The sequence below is a fragment of the Falco peregrinus genome, chromosome 3 (genome assembly GCF_023634155.1).
Source record: "Falco peregrinus isolate bFalPer1 chromosome 3, bFalPer1.pri, whole genome shotgun sequence".
Lineage (NCBI taxonomy): Eukaryota > Metazoa > Chordata > Aves > Falconiformes > Falconidae > Falco > Falco peregrinus.
In genome coordinates, this window is record NC_073723.1 from 35164218 (window position 1) to 35185704 (window position 21487).

General features: G+C 39.9%; 1 protein-coding gene and 1 long non-coding RNA gene across 4 annotated transcripts in view; one reads left to right on the forward strand and one right to left on the reverse strand.

Annotated features, from left to right (window-relative positions):
• The window catches only part of WWP1 (WW domain containing E3 ubiquitin protein ligase 1), a 62783-nt gene extending 51257 nt beyond the window's left edge, over window positions 1-11526 (reverse strand). The window contains exon 1 of one of the 2 annotated variants that reach the window (XM_055798420.1): window positions 11171-11526. The gene's annotated coding sequence lies outside the window, so the exon portion shown is untranslated. The remainder of the gene's footprint in view (window positions 1-11170) is intronic. The other variant, XM_055798422.1, reaches the window with a different exon arrangement.
• Window positions 11527-11879: 353 nt separating this feature from the next.
• Window positions 11880-21487, forward strand: part of LOC114013016 (uncharacterized) — a 94942-nt gene continuing 85334 nt past the window's right edge. The window contains exons 1-2 of one of the 2 annotated variants that reach the window (XR_003555842.2): window positions 11880-12888; window positions 13678-13833. This is a non-coding gene — a long non-coding RNA (uncharacterized LOC114013016). The remainder of the gene's footprint in view (window positions 12889-13677; window positions 13834-21487) is intronic. The other variant, XR_003555841.2, reaches the window with a different exon arrangement.

Below are 21487 nucleotides of genomic sequence, written 5' to 3' on the forward strand. Positions count from 1 at the left end.
TAGTAATAGCAAGAGGAAGTCTAAAGAAAACATTGGAACGACACTTGTTGAAGGTGGTCTTCTAAACTAATAGGGATGAAGAAAAAGCAGAGGCATTCAGTGGGGTTTTTACCTCAGTCTTCGATAATACGAGCAGACCTTAAGCTGCCTGGTCCCCGAGTCAGAGGACCATGACTGTAGAAACTGTGACTTTCCATTTGTGGACACTGAAATTGTAAGGGACCAGCTGTTTGAGCTGAATGCTCACAAGTCCATGCATCCTGATGGGATTCATCCCGGAGTACTGAAGGAGCTAGCACATGTTATAGCAGGACTCCTCTCGATCATCTGCCAAAGGTCTTTAGAAGTCTGGGGAAGTCCCTGCTGACTAGAAGCTAACCAATGTTATTGCAATCTACAGAAAGGGCATGAGGGAACACCCAGGGAACTACAGACCTGTTGGTCTAACCTCAGTGCCTGGAAAAGTTATGGAGATCATACCGGATACTATTGAAAGACATTCAAAGAATAATGCAACCATCAGGCACAGTCAACAGGTTCACAAAGCCAAAGTCCTGTTTTACAATTAAGTCACCCACCTCGTGGAGGAAGGGAAAGGCAGTAGATGTAGTTTTTCTGGATTTGCTCACAGCATCCTTCTGGACAAGCTGTCCAACTGTGAGATGAGTGGGTTCACTGTGTGCTGGGCGAAGAACTGGCTGAAGGGCAGAGTTCAACAGCTGGTAGTGAATGGGGCTACATCTTGTTGGCAACCAGTTACCAGTGGTGTTCCTCAGAGTTCAATTCTAGGGCCAATTCTGTTCAATATATTTATCAATGATCTGGATGCTGGAGTTGAACGCACCAAAAGCAAGTTTTCTGACTGTTAAGTGGAGAGGGAAGTACTGATCTCTTCTCCCTAGTATCCAGCAATAGTATTCGTGGGAATGGTTCAACATTGCATCAGAGGAGGTTCAGACTTGACATTAGGAAGTATTTCTTTATCAACAGGGTGGTCAAATACTGGAACATGCTGTCTAGAGAGGTGGTCAATGCCCCAAGCCTGTCACTATGTAAGAGGCATTTGGCCAATGCCCTTAATAACACGTTTTAACTTTTGGTCAGCCCTGAATTGATCAGGCAGTTGAACTAGATGGAAGGGACCTACAATGACCAACTGAAATATTCTATTCTGTTCTTCCATACCGACAGCTTGGGGCCACAACCACCTCCCTGGGGAGCTTGTTCCAGTGCTTGACCACCTTTTCAGCGAAATTTTTCCCAATATCCAACCCGGAATTCCCCTGATGCAGTTTTAAGCCATTCCCTCATACCCTATCACTGGACACCAGGGGGAGATCAACACCACCTCCTCCACTCCTCCTCATGAGCAAGTTGTAGACAGCAATGAGGTCACCTGTCAGTCTCCTCTTCCCTGAGCTGAACAAACTGAATATCCTCAGCTGCTCCCCGTAAGCTATGCCCTCTAGTCCTTCCAACATTTTTCTTGCCCTTCTTTGGACAAATTCTAATATTCTTCACACATCAGGTCTAATACAAGCATTTCTGTATTAATCTTTCTTAAGCCAACCTATACGCAGTTCCTATCCACCCCCACCTCAAAAAACAAATGTTTGCTCTCCATGCCAATATGAGTGGACAAGCTACATACAAAAATATTTTATTTTCTGTATTTTTTCAAGTATGTTCACTGACCATTGCTTCAGATGATGCAATACTGATCCATACATTATCTCCAGCATATTGCCAGTCTCATACTTGGGTCTAAGAAAAAAAATAAATAGTACAATTACAGAGGTTTACAAAAACCTGTTTTTAGTGTTATGCACTGGTCCAAATAAATGAGACTACGATTCCACTGCACGTGTCTGCCTGTTCTGTTTTGCCATACACTTAGACTAGAAAAGACCTTTTTAGCCTGGTTTCCCCAAGCAAACATCACATTTATGACTCATACTGTCCACCTTCATCTTCCCACTCGTCCTTTCATCTCCATCCCTCTAAATGAATCTGTTCATCACTAGATTCAGCAAAAATAAATTGAAAAGCAATGTTCTCTGATACACTAAGTTCCCATGAGCTTCACAAAAATCAACAGCTAGGTAGAGGAAAAAGACACAAATTCTTGTGCTTGCTGCGGGCTGCAGCATCAACTCAGGCTATCCACATTGCCTGGCCCAAAGGCTACACAATCACCACAGATGCAGCTCTGAATCAGTCTGAGCTGAAGCTGTGCACTGTGGCTTTTTTACTAAAAGTAAAAAAGGTCTAAAACAGCAGCTGGAGAAAAGATTTGTAATGATGTAAGAAATATTTGTATGAAGCCTAGTTCCACAGAGCAACTTATCAGCAAAATATTTAAGGTACACCTCACTTGCAAATCTTAATCACGATGATGCATTTAGGTCCTACCACAATACAAAAAAAAATGAAAAATATCACAAAGCCTCCTCTGTGTATTACAGATAGGACCAAACACACAGTGAAACAAATGAAGTGACTGACTTTCAGGTTGCTTGAACAGAACAATGGTAGTTAAAGACAGACAGTCCAACATGCATGTCAATAAATCGGGGAAAAGTATTTTCTCCTTCATTTTAATATTCAGCTGATCGCCTTCATATCTGCCAGAACACATAATATGCGAGCTACACACAAGTCTTCAGCCTCTCTGGGTTGCCTTCTGCTATGAACAATGCTAACGGTTGATATAAATTATTGTTTAGCAGATTTGCATCAAGAGAAATGTACACTAATATACTAAGATGTAAGTCTAAAATATGGGCAGATTTTAGTATACCTACACTGCAAACAGAACACCTTACCATAGTTACATGTAGGCACTTCCATACTAAATTTAACTCTATAGGTAACGTATTATAATATGGAAAATGGAGAAGTATGGCCTTCAGAATAGACAGGCAACATGAGCACATACCAGGAGTGCCCAGGTAGCTTATAAAATCCACTCATGAGAATTCAAGCCTGTCACCACCACTATTAGTCACAATAGCCATGACTAGCGTAAGCACATCTCTACTGCTGTCACAGCAAAATTAACAAATTTCAAAGGCACATAAAACAACATTAAAGATGTTAAGCAAGAGTGCTGCTGTTTCTGTTATACCACCACCACCACCCTTGGTTTTGTGGAGATACGAAGAAACCATGACATAGGAATTCCAATAGCGGGAAATGCATTAATACTGCCCCACAAAATAGTCTCCCACTTTCCCCATTGTTCTGGTGAGTCAGTAGAAGACAACAATTCAAAGAAGAGGAGATTAGAAACCTACTTGGTGTTATGGGCTAAAGTGGCAGAAAGGGTCTTTGCACATTTTTTGACAGCAAGATGTTTGATGCAATGCACCTCTCCTCAGTAACTCTAACTCAAAAAATAGCTCAAAGAGGTATAGCTAGAATTCACTGCATGTTCTCACTCTCTTTTCTCTGAATATTTGCTTTTCTAAATGTGCTATGCAAGCCTCTTCCCAGTTGTCAATCTCAGCAGTGTTAAAACACTAAAATACGTCTGTCCTAATTCCAGTCACAGACTGCACTAATCTTACCTATTACTACCCAAGAGCACTCACCCAAGCATTGTCACTTATTTTTTCAAGAACAGCCTTTCAGTCTCTACAGTGCTACAGAATTCAACCTGATCCTTAGTAAGGCTCCCAGGTAATAAATAAATTATCATTTCTTAAAACAGAGAGTTGCCTGCTTCTGCTATTTATTTTCCAATATGATTCTAATCTGAGTTAATCTGCTTCCAAAATTTGACTATGCAAAAATGACAAGTTGAGAACAGGAAAAATGAGCAACACCTAAGTCTTACCAGAAGAGCCCAAAGCTTGCCTTCTCAAGGGTCAATACTGGACCACATCAATGCACTGCATATTAAATTTGACTCAACCCTACAAAGGAATTAGTGGACTATAGGAAAACTACTTAATTTTTGTAGTAAAAGAGTGTTCAAAATACTAGTTATTTTTATTTTAAGGTGAACAGATGGAATTAATGAGAAATGCAGATGTTCTCATGAGGGTCAGTATCCTTTCTGGTGAAAAGTAAAGACTATATTATATAACTAAAAAAACATTAACCAATAATTCTTCAGAACAACACTGCCTTGCAACCAAGTGATTACAAGAATTGCACAGAAAAGGTCATCCAACTCCCCACTGAAAGTCAATTTTCAAAATTATTCCCTTATTCATGTGGATTTTTGAGGAACTTTTGAGGATATTAGAGACAGAGGAAAGACAAGCAAAGGAAAAGCATTTCCAGCATCCTTTACTCACATAGTATATACTTGCATGGAACGGTCAACACACAGTTCTTACAACCTGCAAAGTATTAAGAAACCTTAGCCATTCTGTAAATCTTCTTTCATATAAATCAGCATCCTTGCTGTCCTTCTTTGAACTTTCTCCAGTTATACTATATACATTTTGAGACAGGGTGCAAAGTGGAAAAGATGAAAAAAACCCACAAAGCATTCATTCAAGATAGGAATGCACTATGGATATTAACAGTGGTGGTGTTGTTTTATTCTATTCTTACATCTTCTACAAAAGCTGATGGGGAGGGGGGGGGGGGGGAGTGTCAATAAACATCTGGAAAGATGTTCTTACTCCCCCTCTCTTAACAGGGAAGGGAATGAAACAGAATTTTCAAGTATGCAGGAAAATAAGCCCAAAGTGTAGATCTCTGCTAATACAGATTTATTTAATGTAGCTTTCATTTCTTATGGCCTTTAAAGTTTGAAGCTGAAGCAACCAGCATAACAGATTTACTCAAAACAGACAAGAACACCAACCAACTCTGAAAGCAAGCTGCCCCTGGTAGTTAAAAAAAAAAATCCAAGAAAGGCTGTAGTGGGCAGTCTAACTTGCTCATAGGAAGTATTTAAAAATGTGGTTCGTTTATGCACTGAAGTGCAATCTGTGTAATCTTCTTTATTAAAACTTCTGTACTTTCCAACAGATTTTCTCCTTCTCTGAATAACCATCTATTCCTTATTTTGATTCCTTATTTTAAATCACACAGCCACCAATCCCAACTGAATCTTGTTAAAATTACATGATAGACTACCCTACTCAATTTTTCAGCGTGCTCTAGCATCTCCCTGTTTAGTTGTATGACAGTGGGTGAAAAGCATAGACTGAAATTTATTCATATTCCGTTCAAGGTTCTGTTCACCTCTGCTGAAGGCCTCTCTTCCTTCACTAAAAATAAACAGTATTTTCCATTTTGTTTGCACAGCAGCAGTACTATTCTAATAGTCTTCTCCTCAGTTATTTTTTCCTGGTCAGAAATGGAATACGAACAAATGAACACAACAGTCTGTTTGAAAAAGCGCTAAAGCTAGGCCTCCATATAGCACCAGCACTTTGCCATAGTAACATTTAGCAGTTTTCAAAGATGCTTATGTAATATAAAAATACTACACAAGCTAGTATATGTTATGTTCTTCTCATTCCAATATTTACTTTTTATTCCATCCCTAATGGGGCACTTTAATAAAACAATTCATAATTATGTCAGGGTCTCATTACCAAATACTAAATTTAGATGCCACTTAGATGAATAGTTCTAATTGCTCCTTCCAACACACATTAGGTCTCGTATGTTAACACAAAAATGTATCTAGCTCCAAATATTAAGCTAGTCCCCGTTATGCCCCTCTGAAGTTTTCAACTACTCACTAAATAATTTCACCACCTACAGATTTTGCCAGTTTATTAGTAGCAGTCTTTTTGTCATGTTATGAACTAAGACTACAACTAGTTTTCTTCCCCATAGCTATTCCCTTAACAATACAGTTTTACTCAGCATCCCATGACATCCCTTTGTCAGCAACCTCCCAAGACATTCAGCCAAGGATTTATTTTATTTTACTTTGAAATGACACACAAATTCCACCAGATTTTCAATACTAATGGAATTTCTCCCTGTTCTTGTAGCTTGCATCCAGAAGTCAAAATACTTTTTTTTCTTTTTCTTTTAAAACCAAAATCTTCCCAGCTACTAAGACAGTGATCATTTTTTTAAAAGATAACACTGTAAGAAGGTAGCTGGAAGGGGAAAATAAAGTGTGCCAAGAATGAAGGAATAAAGGGAACTGAACTTTAAGAAAAAATAGCTTCCACACTTCTAATCTGAGGGGAATAAAAAAGGTAAATTTGGCGATCCTGTTCTTCATCTTCTACTTAGCTCTCCTCTTATGTTTCATTTTGCTTTTGACCATTATGTTTATACACAGATAATTCAATGTCACTGTGTATACTGGAAAAAGCAAGAGAGCCAATTCCAGTTAGTAAAAACAAGGTCATTTTTTAAGACTAATGTATCTTGATCTGTTCATCAGTTTTAGTTCATGCTTACAACCAACTAAATAAAACAAAACAAAAAAACAAACAGAAAAAAACCCCCATAGTGATTTCCTCAAGATTTAACAGAGGACTGCATTTCAAAACTGGACACGTGCTCTTATTTCAGTTCTGATATCCGTTATATTGAGCAATTTTACAGATTATGAACTTTTTCATTCCTGTTTACTCTTCCCTATTCTAAAACTACAACTCCTTCGATTTAATTTATACTGAGAAATCACTGGCTACCTTGAAATGCACATACGACCCAAAGTTCTCTCTTATTTTTCACCCACCTATATGAGGAACAGATAAAAGCTGTCATTTCTTTCCTTTTTAAAGGACTCTTCTGTTAATCTCCTGCTCCATTTAAATGCTTACAGCAAAAGGTCTTGGTTAGAAATCCCAGCAACTAAAAACCTTCACAAGCATACTTTGTATATTTTTGTCTGTAACTCACAGAAGCACAGACAAGAGCTCTCTTCTGCCGACTTCAGGTTGCAAGGTGAAGACACTTGCATGTGTAAAACAGAATTATTTTGCTGTTTATTTTCAAAATGTGACTTTCTCTTCTCATCATTTTTTAAATTGTCCTCTTCCAGCTCCACAATGATTTTCAGCAAGGTAATTCTAAAATCCTAATAGAAGGACAGAACAGTAACACAACCAGCTAGGTAAATTTCAGTTTATTCTTCAAAATCCATATAATTTATATATTAAATCCAAATCCATAACCTCTTTAGACAGGATTTTGAAGTGCTTTTTTGACAATATTGAATTATCAAATTGTACATTAGATAACAAACTTATACAATCCTCAATATTGACAAAGGGGAGAGGGACTTTAAGAAATCCTTTGCTGTTACAGAACCACAGAAGTATACAGTCATACAAGCCTGCAATGACCAATTGCTTCATACTACATACCACATGTCTAGTATTTAATAAGACCCACATGTAACACAAGCATAAAGGTTTCCCTGAAATACTAAGAAATTAAAAAAAAAAAAAGAAAACACACAAAAAACCACCAACATAGTGCTCTCCCAGGTAAATAATTCTGACGTACTATACTTGATCTGACAGCTGATGGCTTCCCTGGAATCTCTAGTGTTCCTCTGTAAAGCAACACTACACTTACAAAACAAAGCTAACCTTAAGTATGCTTCTGGTTAAACTATTAGGTTCTCAAACACAGCAAAAACATACCCCCAAAAGCAGGAATTAGAACTTTTTGCTTACATAAAGCAATTAAATACTCCCACTTAAAAGGTACTTTAGCAACTTTTAGCAAAAACCATGCTATGTCATTGTTCTACAGGAAAAAAAAGAGGGTGCAGCACTCATAGGATCTGTTCTACAAGTCTTTGGAATGCCTCTTCTGTACGCTCCAACTCCTGCTGATGAGGAAGAGAAGATTTCTCTCTCCAGCCATATCATTTCCTTTCAAGAAAACAGAATTGAGATCTCTGACATTTTCAATGGTCCTTGTCTATGACTATTTTATGTCACCACCGAAGAACACCAGCAGACTGTGATAAATCTGAACACCTACGGACAGAAAAAGTGACCTACTGATGCAAGGGAAAAAAGCTTTTAAAGAAGGACCTGGATGTAACCAAATCCTATTGAATGCACTTGTACATAGACCAAAGCAATACAGAAGAAAGTCACTATATATTACTTAACTCAGAATTCAAAGGGAGAGTCTAATGGTTCTGGTTTACAAGTTTCATAAGGACAGCAAAACCAACAGGATTTTGGTTGGTCTGACACTACCATAGAAACTGGGGAACTCTGCTCCAGTTTACACACTTTCATACAGGAAGGGACACTGGAGCAGCTTTTCTACCGACTTTGAGTTGTATGCAACTGATGCAGAGCTAGAAAGTCTTTTTCTCTGTTTTTGTAATTTAGATTAATGTTACACTGTGGAGAAGCAGGTAAGAGCAGAACTAACCTAGCTTAAAAAGATACGTTTTTATCAGTAGCCTCGCTCCTCTTTAGTCTTTTTGAAATAAAAAGAAGTCTTTTTAACTAAGTTAAAAGTAACTTCCCAGAATCACTTAAGCATAGCTTGCAGCAAGCACTTACTTCTATTTTTGTCTATCACTCCATTCACTCCTTCTCCAAGCCTTCTCACTCAATCATCTGCACTTCACCCAACTGAATTCTAAAATGAACTTGGGTTTATTGGAGGGATTAGGGTGGGGTTTTTTTAGCTAACAATGAGTGTTTGCTCTAAGTGCATAAATAGTAGCCATTTCCAATTAACTAAAATTGTTTAGGTCATGATTTTTTTACTATGGTACTTTAGTTTTCAAATCTAGTGTTTTAATGGCATAGGAAAACTGAAGCATGAAGAAACTGAATGTAGTATCAACTTCCTGTCAAAGATCCTTACTCCCGACTCTTCTTTGTGTCCAAAAACCTTCCCCATAAGTATTAAGAGAAAAAACAGGAAAGCGGGTAGAAATTCCAGCTTATCAAGATTTCCAACTTCATATGGAAAGCTAAGAAGAAAAATGAAATGCAGAAAAATGAAACTAGCAGATATTCCTCCTTCTTCCAAGGATTTCACAGACTCCGGAAAAAGGGTTAGCTCTGAACTCCATCAGCATTCCCGTGATTTCAGAAACACTTGAGGGCAGGTGATTATTTAAACTTTATCGTCAACCCTTTAACAAAAACACACAGGCTGACTTACAATGTTTTGTTCAGTGATGTTTAGCAACAAATGTAAATTATTTTTGCAACAAAAATAATCCATATACTTTTGGTAACAAGGTGTCCCACCCCAAGAGATTAAATCAGTCCCAGACATGTAAAAATTGCTTTCGTGTTTTTCAAGTATACTTATGTATTTAAGGGAATTATTCTACAGTATCATTGAAAAAAAAGACTACTGATAGCGGTAAGTTACTCAAGCTAGGAGCATTTATAGGATCAGACATTTGAAATACAGCTCAAAATATGCACCAAAAAGGTGACAAAATGATTCTAAACCTACAGTTTCACAAGCAACATCAGTTGAAAGTATTTCTAGTTGCCCCATTTGAAAACATCTTTGTCAAGAGTCCAGATAAACTGCGCTTTTTTTTACAACTGTGAAATTTTTCTCAAAAGGATGAAAAATCCTTCATATTTTTTCCTATGAAAAATTTCTTTAGTCTTTGTTAGTGCTAAAGTCAATGAGAAATAATAAATCAGTTTATACCTTGACACAACACTGACTCAGATAAGATAGAAGACAAAATTTCAAAAAAAAAAAAAAAAAAGCCAGTCCAAGTTAGCAAAGCATTATAACAGCCCACCAATAAGCAGTCTGTTTCTATACCACAAAGGGACTAAACCAGAATATGAAATTTAAGGGGAGACTCTTATCACTATGAAGGCCATATTGTCTTTCACGTATGTGACCATATATGTGACCCAGCCACCTGCAGTCTGTGACAGTATCACCTAGTAAGCCAGTGTTAATTAAAGGTGGATGACCTGGGGTTTTTTTTAATGCAAAATATCCTGATAATTTTCTATGGAAACACAGGGGCCATGTGAAAACACGAATGAGATAAGAAAACCTCTTTTTACAGTTCCACCCAAACATTGAAGAGCTGCCACTAAAATGATTAGATAGTATTAAGTTCTTTTCTCTTTTTGATGTACAGTTTAAACATTTATAGATCTGGAAGCAGAGCAAGATCATCCTAGTTAAACTGGGATGAGAATTGGTATTGTTCCAAAAATAAGACAACTACAAATAAAACCAAGTAAATAAACACTTAACACTGAGTTGTAACATTTTGCCAAAACATAAACAAAGATAAGTGACATAAATCGGTCTTTTGAGGTCTCGAATTCACGGAGTTTGCTCGGCAAAACATACATTAAGAAGACCCAGAGGGACTTCGCAGACACGTATAACTTGAGCAGTAACCGTAACGGCTTCCCACCCTGCTGTGACCCCCTCCTCTTGAGAAAAGACACTACACATACTGTGAGGGGTGACAACGGCTCATTCATTATAGAGGGGAAACGGCTCTTCACCTCCTCCCTCCCCACATTTCATCAAGGGAAGGTGAACCGAAACACAACAATATCCTTCTCTGCTTTCGTCCCGCGGATGAGCGAGCAAGGGCCGGCCGTGGAACTGCCTCCCCGACTCTCCCTGCCACTAATGCCTCTCGCAATCCACTCAGTTGACACAGGTCGGGACTCAGCCCTCAGTCACCCTCACACGAAAGGCCGTGGACAGGAATAAACAAGGTTATTCGCCTGACACCGGCGACACTCGCCCTCTTCTTCCCCCCCGCCCCACACCTCGGCAAGCTCACCGAAGTGCCGACCCTCCCTCCCCTCGCCAGGTGCGGGCCAGGAGGCCCTCAGCCCTGTCCAGACTGGAGCCAGGCTGGGAGCCGGCAGGGAAACACAGCAGCCCTCCAGTCACCAAACGGGGGCAGCGAAAAGGGAGCAGCCGCCACCCCGCTCTCAGCCGGGCCCGCGGGGCGCGACCAGTTGAAGTGCCGGAAAGCTGAGCCCAAGACCTCACGGCGGCTCCCTTCGCCATTTTACCCCCACGCCCATTCCCCTCCTCCCCGCCCCTCAGTGACAGGGGCAGCTCGCAGCCGGCCAGAGCCGGAGCCCACCTCCCTGCCCTCGCTGCCGCCGCTTCCGAACGGCGGCGAAGAAAAGCGAGAAAAGCGGCAGCCGGTTTTCTCCTCGGGCCGGTCGGGCTCCGCCGGGCCAGACCGCAAAGCGAAACGGCTGCGGCACAGCCTGTTTTGTTTCCTTACCGTGGCTCGCAGCCTCACAGCTGCCGCCGCCGCCTCCTCCTTCCTCCCACCTTTTTCTTCTTCTTTTTCTCCTCCTCGCCGCCGCGGCGGCTCCTCACCCCTCCGCGCCGCGCTCCGCCGCCGCCGCCGCCGCGCAGAATGATGCCATCTCACAGCAGCATCGGCGGCTCCTGCACAACAACCCCCCTCCCGCCGCGGCCGCCCCTGCTGCCGCCGCTCCCGCCGCCGCCGCGCGCCCCTGACAGCCGAGCCAGCCTCGTGCGCGCGCCCCGGGCACGGGGAGCGGGAACTCGTGGACCCGCCGCCGCCCGGGCGGGAGGGCCCAGTCGGAACCGGAGTAGCGCGCAGCAGCCGTGGGAGGGAAAAGGAGAGGCTGAACCGAGGCTCTTCAAAGGGGACAGGGCTTATTCCTAGCGCCTGCCCCGGGCTGAACCAACTCGGCCGCTGCGGCGGGGAGAAGGGCCGGGCGGACTGAATCAACCTCTGCGAAGGCGGGGGAGGAGGGGCCGGGCTGCCGCGCCGGGGCGCCGTCCGCGGGGGAGAGCGTGCTGGGGCAGGATAGGGAAGGCTTTTGTGAGTCACTGCCCCCGCGAGAAAGCTCCTCCACGGCGGCGGTGCCGAGAGCCAGCACGCCCCGGTGGTGTGCGAGCGATAAAGGCGGGGGGTGCCTACCTCACCCGCCTCCCTCCCGGGCTACGCAGGCGGGGCGGCCCCGCAGGGAGGCTCCGCCGCGGCCGTGACAGCGGGGGCCGGCGGTGTCCGCCCGCCTGCCCCCTTCCTCTGCCGCCTGGCCCCCACCCCGAGTAACTTACGCTCCCCCGCACCTAGGAGGACGGCGGAGGCGGGGGAGAGGCAGCTCCCCGCAGCCCGGCAGGGCGGTGGTGCCGCTGACAGGGGCGCCTGGCGGGCCCGGCCGCCTCGCCGCGGGCCCCGCAGCACCTTGGGGCGGGGGCCGGCTGCCCCTGCCCTCCCCTGAAAGGCACAGCTTCACAGGCCTCGGGGTGCTGTTAGCACAGCCGTGTGAGGGTTGAGTCCTACGTTGAAGGCTAATGAAGCTTTCAGCTTCGTACCGTACAACCTAATGCCACGGAGGCAGCGGTAGCCTGTGCTTTGGGGCGTAAATAAGGCGTTTCGGTGGTTGTCTCAGAAAGTCCAGCGCCACTTAATTGAAAGAACAAAAGCTTACAGTATATGACCCTGGAGCAACTTCCCAGCGAAGTCTGGTATTTTGTGGTTCTTAAAAACCAGCAGGAGGGTCAGTGGTCCGATTTGGGCATGTAAATTCCTTCAGGAAACAACAGGGAAGCTCTTAAAAAGTGCAGCTTTCCAACCTGTTCATTCTTCATAGAAAATCTATAAGGAAACCACAAAGTTTGGAAGGGAAAGAAACATACACAGTTCAACTTTAAGAAGTATCTTTGGCTATTCTACAAGAAAACACCACCAGTCTACCCTTGACTGGGTACAAGGGCCTGAAAACTGTTGTAGTTGGCGTATTTACATGCAGCGATCGTGGCAGAACATGTGAACTGCACACTGGCAACATCCATCGTGGGCCATAAGACTACCTGTTTACAGTTAGCAACCTAATTAATCCATCTGATTTGCAGAGTTCAAGAAATAACGGTTTTCTGTACATCAACTAAAGCTTACACTTAAAAGAAAACTGAAGCCCTGCCTTTGTTCTGAGATTGTCCAAAATTAGGTACTTACTCCAAGTAAGTCCTTTGGTAGCGTTTCCAGAGTCTGCTAGTAAACTCCATCTCTCTTTCCTGCTTGCTTGCTTGTTTGGTTTTTTTGTGTAAAGCAATCTAATTGAAATACAGAGAAAAAAATACCAATACCTTTACCTAGGAACACATTTTAATGCGGAAAAAACGCAGGAACTTTCCACTGGATGCAGCATTATATATTCCCAGCAGCAAAGGGCAGATAAAGATGTAAATGGCAAATTTTCTATCTCTGCTCTTTGCATAAGCTATTAATTTCTCTGCTTCTAGGCTTTACTTTTTACTATTATCAGTAATCTGATACTGATAACTTCATGAAAAGTATGAATGTTGTTTTGTAACAGATTATATTTGTAAAATTTCTAAGTGCTTCTTTCTTGCCTTACAAAGTATGAAAAGTGTACAGTGACTTGAAACAATACTCTATACACAAGTTATGGGCTTCTCTGGCTTGCCTCCTCCCTGTTTCAAAACAAGCTTTGTCATACATTTGTCTACCCTGGGGAACAGTGACATTCCAAGTATTCTTCCCTCTTAAAAGACATTTGATACACTTATGAATGCAAAATGTCACAAGTTTATTAATGTCACAGGTTTGGTTTTAAATGTCTTGTAAAACCTCAAGATTCTTGCTTTTTTCCAACTACTTGTAGGGTGGTAGGTAATAAATACATAGGTAATGGTTAGAAGCCATACATTGAAAACTTGCTGAAAACATTGAAGTTATACTTGTTAAGTATCTGAAAAAGTACAAACACAGTTTTCTTCATTTTGCAGATAACCACCTTTATTTTTTTCTACTGTGCTGCAGCCAGTAAAGATTGCAGATTCTGTCATACAGCGCTGAAGGCTAGGAGGAATTGATACAGGTTGGTTGCCTCACTGCTTCAGACCTTTGCTCTTTAGAGGGTTGAAATACACTGTTAACCTCAGGTAAGGTCTTATAGTTCACAAACATATCAAAACATAAATCAACCAAAGTTGGAACTTTGCAAAAGAGTCGGCATGAAGATTTTATTTGAAATAAATATGAGTAGCTTCTGTACACAATATTCCTGAGATAGTAATTTACAACCCTATTGAAAGTTTTTATCGGTGTCTCCTTGGGTGTATTTCTGACATTTTTTTCCTTGCAAAGAGAAGAGACTTTTGGAGAACTGAGATTCAGAGTAGATATTTATGAAATAGACTGCAGAATACACTGACTTTATCCTTAGATATTAATAGATCTTTTCTGGCATGGCTGAACAATGTACATTTGATAAGCATGGAATTTAGGATAGGCTTTTGAAAAATCTAGGTTATAGAAGACTAGAGTATCCACTGGCTGGAGTGGTGTCTTTCCTTCTTTTCAGTGAACGTTTTTGCTGTTGTAACTGCACACAGAGCACCGGCAGTGAGTACTGCTAGCTCTTAATTGGAAGGTCTATGTGAGTGGCTCAATCTATACATCTGTAGTTGCCCAACCTATACTTCTGGAGAACTCTTCTAGAACTTTATAGGAAGTGAATGAGTAAAACTGTAAATTAATGTCTCTAGTAGGACTTAAAATTACCATACAATATCATCTGTTTGAATTTCTGCTCTTTTTTAATTTCTCAAACATCTTATATGTTATGTTACACTCATGTTACAGAGTAGTTTTAAAAATTCCATGGAAAAATGAGAGTCTAATAATTCAACTTACTGAACAGTAACACAGTGGTAAAAGACAAAGCTGAAACCACATCTTTCTGCCTTTAAACACCCAAATACAAGCTGATTTCACCTGAGCAAAGGCATGCAGAACTAGTCTGTGTATACGTGTGGTTTCTGTTGTTTGAAATGAGCAGAGTTTTATAATACAAGTCCTAAATGCATGTGGTTGGGTTGGTTGCATATGCAGCCCTAATTCGACTGTGAAAAATCCAGAAAACAGTATCTAATGATAGCAGAGGGAGGTTTTCTCTGGTAATTGTTATTTTTTACATGGAGATCCATTATTACAAAACTCATGGATAAGTTTATTTGGACCGTATTAAAAAAAAAACAAAACCAAACATTTAGGCACCTGAAATGTGGTTTAGGTAGAACTTAAATTCTACGTTCAAGAGCACAAGCCACCAAACTCTGTAGTTGTCATCACCTAAGTCCACCAGTGGATATACTTAGTGTCTTGTCAGCATGTGCAGTGGGCAACTGATGTTTTCACTGCAGCAAAAGATTTGCTGCTTGACCTATGCCCGTTTTGTTTGGGTTCCAGAGGGTGGGTAGTGTATCATCTGAAATCCACAGAGGGGTGGATCAGACGGGCATGGTTAAGGGTATATCCAGTACACGGAAGTCAACACAAAGTATAAAAGTTGCAGTAAGGACAGAAGAGGGAAACATGGTAGCAGTTATCACCAGGCCTACAGTATCATAATGATTAGAGAACTTGGGACCTAGAAGACCTGTATTCTGTGCCCTCCTGAGCTCTAACCAATCTCTCCTCTCAAGGCAGACAATGACGAATAAGTACTGTCTGATTTGGGATCAAGATTATCTCTCCTGCTCCAACTCTGCGCAGCTTTACGAAGGCACACAGAAGTAGTGAGACTACTGCCGGACTACTCAGCAATTAGGGAACATAGCTAGAACAGCTGGAAAGTTTTGGTTTCTAGTCCTTCTTCCCAACAGTGTTCAGATAGTTTAACCAATGGCTTTTCAATGCACAATATTGGCTCCTGTTTCAGGACAGTAAACACTCCCTATAACAACTGAATGTCTGCACTGTTGGGATTCCATCAGTCTCCTTGTATTTCTGATTCCCTGATTATTATGTTCTGAAAGCAGACTGTTTTATTTATATACATGTATATGTTTGTGTCTGTAAAACTATACCTTAGATATATATTGTCATTACAAAATATCTTATTTATATGGTAAGTAAGGGTCAGGGGGTTGTCTTTATGGTGGTATATGGTTTTTTTGATGCTATACTTAAAGTAGAATCCTACTGTAGTCATTTTTTTACTGCATATAATTTAAAGTTCTCTATTTGTACAATGGTTATGCATCTTGGGTACTGCACCTTCCAGTTATTTACTCTCTCATATTTCCTTCCATTTCTCAGAGGTATGCCTTTGTTGTTTCTCATTTAAGGTATGAGATATGGATTCTACTATTGTGTACGCAATATCTGGCACAACAAGGTTCTAGTCTTTAATGAGGTTTTTGCATATGTAGCAGTGTAAATATGTAACAGTAATCACCTTGGTCATGCTTAATTTAACTTGATGCCTAGCAAGAATTTGGTGCTTGATTGCATTTAAATGATTAGGCTTTTTAAGCAGCATTGTGGAAAAATTAAAAAATGACAATGCAAAGACTTTACTCCAGTTAGCAGAAATCAGTAAAATTGCTTGCCTCTGAATTGAGATGTTAGTTTCTTTATCTATAAATTTGAAATTGTAAGGGGAATCTTTTCCTAGACCAAAAAGTATTAATTCAAAAGTTGTAAATTTAAAGGATGAGTGAATGATTGAGTAAAAAAGTAAATAAAACCCCCTTTGATTTTATCTACAGTTCCATAAAATTTACTTTCCTGTGTACAAACATCTTCCAAAATGGCTCTGGTTTTGGAAAATACAATTATTTCAATACCTTGACATTGTCATCTTTTCAGATCTGTTATTCACCACTGAGGCAATGGTGAATCAGCAATGAATGTATGGCTTTTTCATGTAAGCCTAGAGGTTTGTGTGCCAAATCCTAAAAATCTATGAAAACAACTTGGCAAGTGTTGTTTCTGGTGGGCTATCTCTTAGCAGCACAGTATGTAAGACTTACTTTGTGGGGAAAAAAATAAATAAAATTACGAACCAATACATCTCATCTCATGTTGTAATGAACACAAACATTTGCTTTTAAGTCTGGTACTGCAAGGTCTTCTGTAAATTCAGAAAACTCAGATTTTATGTGAACATATTAGAATGTATTTGAACAGCAGGCAAAGCATACAGTTACCTTTTTATCAAGTACTATTTTCACACTAACAATAGAGTGAAATGTACTATTGTAAATTCACTTCTCTCTTGAAATTGTAGGAAATAAATGTTGAGCCACTGTTTGAAGTCCCTTGCTTCATACAGGGTTACTGTTTTGAAGCACGCCTGCCCTTCTGTCTTGGAAGCGGATCTAAGATAGGGTAAAGTCGGGAGCAGATAATGAGTAGGCTGGTCGTGACTTAGATGTCTGAGGAGACAGAGTATAGAGGCAGGTCATGAAGGATGAGGGACCCTTGTCCTAGCATTTGAGAGTAAGTGGTATGCAACAGAAGAGTGTGGGAGCATAGCACCTCAGTTTGGTGCTGGAGGAAGGAAGAGACTAAAAGGCATGAAGTATGGGGAGGGCATTTCAGTAAGGGGAGGGGAATGGTTTGTTTTGTTCTGTTTGTATATCAGTAGCAAGATTTTGTATTTTTTTCTCTCCAACAAATGGACAATGACTCTTGGAAATAAAAATCAAGACTATGGCAACTTATTTTAGCCTCACTTCCTGTTGAAGCAAGATACATGTTTACTGAGTATGTGTTTGGTGACCAATTACCCCTACATTTCCCTAATAAGTTTTTTGAGTTGAGTAGCCAACTTCAAACATGTCTTACAAAGACTGATAAATTCTTACAAACTTTGAGAAATATAGATGACTGGGTATAGTAGAAAGCCTTCTGGAAGTGCTACAGACAAAGAAAAAGCTACATCGTTAAATTGTACACTATTAACCACTGGAGAATGGGGAGCAGGGAGAGAAAGAGTAAACAATAAGCCAGCGAGCCCGTATAAGTGCCTGCCATAAGAGAAGGCTTCAGCTGAAGTTTGCATTCTTAGGCACCAGAGCCAATCAACCATGAAAAACAAATCTTTAAGAGACCAAGCTTCATTAGTTCCAGTACTCACTGAGTGATGTGATTTAATTGCAGCACAACCTAAAGCAATGCTATGCAGCCCATAGTCTGCAGATAATAGATGGTCAATAAAATGGAGCTCAAAAAGCAAGTCAAAACCAGAAATTCCTGCACAGCCATATTCTCCCGTACATACAAGCAAGTTGAAGAGGAGAATAAAAATTAGGATAGATTTTTAATCTTTATTTTTATTTGTCTGCAAAAGAAGGTTATTGTAACTATTTCTGCACAAGATGGTCTCTAAGATTGTTTTTCTTCCAGAGGTGAATTGAACCTTCAGTTAAAAAGGTTGAGAAACATAGCGGTCTGGAGACCACAATCAGAGAATCAAGGTTCTGGTTGTTCTAAGAGACTATATGTCCTTTTTCCTTTATTGCCCTATTTAGGTAGTAGAAGTAAAAATGCTCAAGTGGATGTCATTTGTGTTCATCCTTTGTGATAGCATGGCCGAAAATGAAGCAGAGTCAGCCATCAGTTCGAGCTGCAGCTTACTTTTGCCTTTTCTTGATCATTCTCTGAGCATTAATTAGAAAAAAATCAAAGAAATCTGAATATTCAACACGGCATTTACTGAGAATTAACCATCTATTTTTTTTTCTCTTAACATTACAGTGGTTGTTAGAATGCTCATGATTATTTAAGAGCTGAGAGCTCTCTCTTCCTTTAATAGAGAACATGTGCCTATTGCATTTGTGTTCATAACTCTTGCCATGACTTTTATTGCAAGGAAAAACAAAGATCTTGAACCTCAGATTTCTTCTGACCTGCCTCTCTGATCTTTCTTGCATTCTTACCTGCAGGCCATTTTTTCTCAAGCCCTAGTACTTTTGTCTCTGAAAATCCTCTCATCTTTTCCTGAACGGGAGATAAGAATTAGACCGTGGTACTGTATGCATATCAGTAAATAAAATAGACTTACAAATCCATGCATGTGTTTTAGCAACTTGGGAAAGTCTTTTTTTGTCAAGTACTTACAGTATAGCACTGTTTTGTTTCGTTTCTTTATGTATAATTCCAATGTGTAGTACAAGTTAAATTAATTTCAATTTTAAGGTAATACACTTCCTTGGTTGAACATAGTAATCTCGGTGAACAGTTCCTTCCATGACTATTTAAACTGTTAGTAGCAATAGACCAGAGAATGTTTAGCTTCGCCACTTTTGACTTTCTTATTATTCTCTGTTTTAATGCAGCTATGATACATTGTCCCCTGACTGTTATTGAAGTTTTGCTAGGCATTTGTGCATGTTGTGTATTTTAAAATGAGATATAAAATTTATACTCATGTATACTTAATTTGCTCTTTAAAATCTTTTAGACACAAAAGGGACTAATAATATTTTTAAATCGTTATTTTTAAAACTTCTTTTTTCTTATTATTTAGACAGGAGTATTTTAACCAATTAAATATTAATACAGAACAATATTTGCATGTTCACTGTAGAAATCAGTGTACTTTGCTCTTTAAAAGCATTTAAAAATGCATTGCAGTTTTTCTTCCACATTCTGCACATTCAGTTTAACATATAAAAATTTTAGCATTAATTTGATGGAGTGACAAAGGGCATGTTTGAAACAGAGCTGCTTTTCTGCTCTCTTGTCTCCTGCCTTCACCTAGATGACATATGGTGCTTTGGTGGGCCAGTTTGTGTCATGGTCACTAGTACTGGCAATGTCACGAGTAATTCAGTGAAGTCTAAGTCAGTGTTTCCTGCTGTAGTCTGAGCTGTTTGTGGTATAGTGGAGGGAAGAGAACTTCTGCCCTGAGTGAAAGCCCATGACTTTTAGTTCAGAAAACAGTTTTTTCCATAGCTCTTTCTCTGTCTGATGTAAGACTTTGAAGAAGAGGCTTAGTTCAGAATTTTCAAGTGCATAGATTCCTGTATGCAAAGGTATGTGGAAGATATATGGGGGAGATAATCTCAAATAGATTTGTTTTGTTGTGTTTTTAAAGGGTGAGTCCTATCTTGCACATCTCTGTGTATGAACCGTAGGCGTCTCCTTTGGCTCTCTACCAAGCACTAAGTGAATTACAGAAATGACGTGAGATACTGTGCACAAAAAGTCTGCTCTATGAATACGGCCTCAGGGATGGTTCCTATTTTCAGAAGGTAGTACTACACATCGGCTTTCTTACATTCACTGGGTGGTAGGTAGGAGAAAAATGAAAGGAGGGTTGAAAGGAGAAGAGTGATGGAAGATGGATTGTTTGGAATTAGAGAAATCAGCAAGAATAATGTCCATATACATCATTACTATTACTATACTATTACTACTACTAGTAGTATTACCCCTGCTAACAATTCTAACTCTTTCTGAGGGAGAAACAATATATAACAGATGGCAATGAAACATGCACCAACATAGTTCTTTTTAAGGTGTGTTATTTTTCCTCTCCAGAATTAAAAGACAAATACTGCTGTGGTATTCATGAAGCAAAGATTAACTAGAGAGTAGTATTTACATAGAATTTGTTAAATTTAACAATAGCGTTACCTACAAAAAATAACAATTTTGTAACACTGAAAACATGCCTCATTTTCAGCCCTTTTCCAAAAATTACTAGGAAAAAAGGTGTATTAACTGATGTGGTTCTTGTCAGACAGTTGATTACTGTATATAAGTCTTTACAATGTTCAAAAATGGTTTTCCAGTAATAGCCAGTGATGTTTCTTGGTACTTACTTCTGGTAAAATAACAGTTTATTTGGAAATGCTGTAATATTCTAACTTATGTTGAATACCTATAATAATAATAATAATAACACATCAGTTAGCAAGACCAAGTTTCCTAATGATATAGGCTTTATTATGAATTAAAAGAAAAACTATATTTAGGAGGAGAGAGTTAAATTTCATTTCTCAAATATGTCTTTTATTTTCTCTCCTCTTTCCCAACATGTTTCACATTAACTTTGTTAAGGAGCATGCTAGTCTTACCATATTCCAGGAAGTCACAGACCAATTTTCTTGATTTGTCTTGGGTTGCAAGTTAATTTTTACATTTATTTTATGAAATGCAAAGAAAATTAGAGAGAAGTTAACAAAAGTGGAACTCGGTGAAACAAGAAGGTTAAAAGATTCATACAGCGACAAAGTGACAATTCATATAATGTTAGGTACATGCTTTTTTTTTTTAATGGTAACTTGCATTGCATCTGGGTGATTTTATACACTCCTGAAGGTTCAAGGTCAGTCACTATTTGAAAGGGAAATGGTAAAAAAAGCAGAAGGAAGTGTAGATATTTCTGCTTAAGTAATAAGGCAGCCACAATCCAGAGTTGTTCTGCAATAGTGCACTCACAGCAAACAACTGTTTGGGCTTTCTGCAAAGCTGTGGCAATCTGTTCCTGTTCAGTTACATTAGCCTCTTGGTAGCAATTGAATCAGACTTTTTTCCTAAAACGTTATGCATAAGAGTGATCCACATACTTAGCCTTTGCTGTTCCCAAGGTATTACTTTTACTTTTTCAGCAGCTGTGCCTGCTGTACTACCAGTGGCCAAACAGCAAACACAAGACTTGGACAACAGCTAAGATGTTGTAATTGCATTTTCAGTCAATCTGGATTACATTGTAATGGAGATGAGAAGGCAATTTCTTTTAAAAAGCAAAGCAAAGCAAAGCAAAGGTTTAATGTAAGAATTACTAATTTTCTTTAT